The 3,053-nt window shown below is 37.5% G+C and overlaps 1 pseudogene; it reads left to right on the top strand.

The window, feature by feature from the left end:
* Positions 1-1,995: 1,995 nt before the first annotated feature.
* On the top strand, positions 1,996-2,848 carry LOC105548824 (annotated as a pseudogene).
* Positions 2,849-3,053: the final 205 nt, after the last annotated feature.

Below are 3,053 nucleotides of genomic sequence, written 5' to 3'. Positions count from 1 at the left end.
CATATCAATTATCAATCCTTTTGGTTATCCATAAGAGAAAACCTAACATAATGCCTTAAATAATAAAGACACTAAATTATCTCGCTTCATAAGTCTGGGGGTCCATAGTTCCAAGTTGAGTTTAGTGGTTATATTAGGAAAAGCTTTGGCTTTTCCTTCAGGATTGCAAGACAGATTACACTGCTTCTAATCTGATATTTTTACTGCAAAGTATCTAAAGAAATATTAACTCACTTTGCACATATTGCCCAGGTGCCAACTATGTGCCAGGGATGTGCAACATTCTCTAATACTAGAAGTGGACCCACACAAGGAAGAATAACTCCACCCCTAAATCCCAATACTGTTCCTATTGAGTAACACTGACTTAGACCAATCACAGGGCATCGTCTATGGCTGGGCACATGGCACTTGACCAAACTTGTGATTCTGTTAGGAAGGAAGAAGAGGGATGGCTAGCAAGTAGATAAATATCTGTGACTACAACAGGCAGGATCTACTCTTTTTGAGCAATTAAAATGTGTCGAATACTCTGCTCAGCAGTTTATGTACATTATATCATTTTACTGTCAAGTAAGCCTTCAAGAAAGTTTATTCTTATCCACACTTTACAGGTGAGAAGACTGAGCCTCAATTTGAGAAGGGTAAGGCATTTCCCCAAGCTCGTTTAGCTGACAAGTAGCATCATCCAATTTCAGGCTCGGTATTCACAGAAACTTCACCTTTTTATCAAAACAACAACAAAACTTGATTTCTATGCTCATGAAGTACACACAGAGCAATAAACATCTCCGACTTTGCTTCTTCAAGTTGATAAGTGACTCACATAGAAAAATGTGCCTCATGGAATCTAGTCCTTCATTGATCCTTTCATGAATGAAGATTATTAAATTGCTCAGACCATCCCTATACTACTTATAACTGGCTTTAGAATGGATTTCCACACCTAGCACTGCTTTAACCCTAATGTTAAATATTTAGCGTAACAAGGGTTCTTTTAACACTGATATTTGAAAAAGTGTATATACTTTTTCCAAGCCTCAGAATATAAAATATGTTGTAATATCATACATATTGGTAAATCATATTTTCAATGTGTCCTCAATTTCAAGTAAATCCTCAGCCAAATAAACTAGAAGGTTAATAAATCACTTTAATGACAATAAATGGAAGTTTCCCTAAGTATATTTCTGCAATAAATAGTTTCTATTATTAATTTTTGAAAGATTAATTTGAGGGGAGATTATTGTCAATAAAGTTGGGGATCCTTGGCTGTGAATTGCTATTCCTCATCTATGTATATTATATACCATTTTTACTCCTCCACCATGGAAAAACTAACTTCCAATTTTAAGGTACTTCAACTGATACATTTATTAAGAAATTATCAATCTTGTAAATTATATTCTTCATGGTGTCTCACTGGCTAACTTTAAGATTGCAAATTTCTGTAGTATAGATAGAATAAACATGACTTAGTTTAGAAAAAAATACTGATTTTCTAGAATTACAATAATATACTCTACTATTAAAATTAGAAGAAACGTAGTTTTTCCATTGGCATAAAATTGTTTCCCCATTGGGAACATTTAATACATAGTGATAATTAGTTATGGTAGATGTCTTGATTAGTGAATAGCGCATGAGTTTCAAAACCAAGATGATTTGACTTTAAGTTCCAGCTTTGCTTTTCTAGCTATGTGACTTTGGGCAAATTATTTAACATCTCTAGGCTTCAGTACCTTCTTCAAAATAGAGGTACTATTCAACTATCAGATAATATTCACATAATGTGCATTTCATAAATTGTAATCATTAATAATAATTAAGTTTTGGCCATTTTGTGAAGCGACAAAGACTGAGAGGTTGTGGCTGCATTGCCAACCTGGAGCAGTAGTAGCCTTCTCCGCACAGAACCTGGGAGTAGGAGACTCAGAATCAAATCTCTTCTTCCCCCATCCTAGTTTTGGCTTTGGGAGAAACCTTACAAACACAATGGCTAGCAATGTTACCAACAAGAGAGATCCTCGTTCCATAAATTCCTGTGTGTTTATTGAGAATCTCAGAACTCTTGAGGTCAAGAAGTCTGAAGTGGAGGCAATCTTTTTGTAGTATGACAAAATTTGGGGTTGCCCTGTTCATAAGGGCTTTGCCTTTGTTCAACATGTTAATGAGAGATACCCGGGCTGCTGTGGCAGGGGAGAACAGCAGAATGATCGCTGGCCAGGCTTTAATATTAATCTGGCTGCAGAGCCAAAAGTGAAGTGAGGGAAAGCAGGTGTAAAATGATCTGCAGTAGAGATGTATGGCTCATCTTTTGACTTGGACTATGATTTTCAATGGGATTATTACGATAGGATGTACAGATACCTAGCACATGTTCCCCCTCCTCCTCCCACTGCTCAGGCTGTTTTGTCCTTGAAAGGCCAGAAGAGGCAAAAGTGGCTCTAATTCTGAGTGGACAAGGGGATGTCCCAAGTCTGGAAAGTTGAAAGGAGGTGATGTTTAGGCTGTGAAGAAGGAATTGACCCAGATAAAACAAAACGTGTGTTCTCTACTGAAAAACATGAAAAAAAAAATTGAAAAGGAACAGAGCAAACCAGCGGTAGAGATGAAGAATGATAAGTCAGAAGAGGAGCAGGGCAGCAGATCACTGAAGCAAGGTAAGACTAATGTGAAGATGCAGTCTGAGGGGGATGCAGATGACTATTGGATGATGATCATAAGGAAGACGGGGGATGATCAGCTGGAGTTAATCAAGGATGATGAACAAGAGGCTGAGGAAGGAGAAGATGACAAAGACAACGCCAATGGCGAGGATGACTCTGAAGCATATTGTGGAGTTTAGAAATCTTATCCAATTATTTTATTACCTAGGTGCTTGTAAGATCAGCTCTTTCACCAGATTCTCTCCCCTAGTACCTTCAAAGCATGCCCACTGTTCTCACCATTCTTGCCCCTCCCATGTTCACTAATTCATATTGCCCTGTGCCTAGTCCCATTTCACTTTCTTTGACACTTTTTGTCGTTTTGTAGTCTTACCTTATAATTTA

This window comes from Mandrillus leucophaeus, unplaced genomic scaffold (genome assembly GCF_000951045.1).
Source record: "Mandrillus leucophaeus isolate KB7577 unplaced genomic scaffold, Mleu.le_1.0 Scaffold422, whole genome shotgun sequence".
NCBI lineage: Eukaryota > Metazoa > Chordata > Mammalia > Primates > Cercopithecidae > Mandrillus > Mandrillus leucophaeus.
The sequence above is the reverse complement of the archived record's forward strand: the minus strand, read 5'-3'. Positions and strand labels throughout refer to the sequence as shown.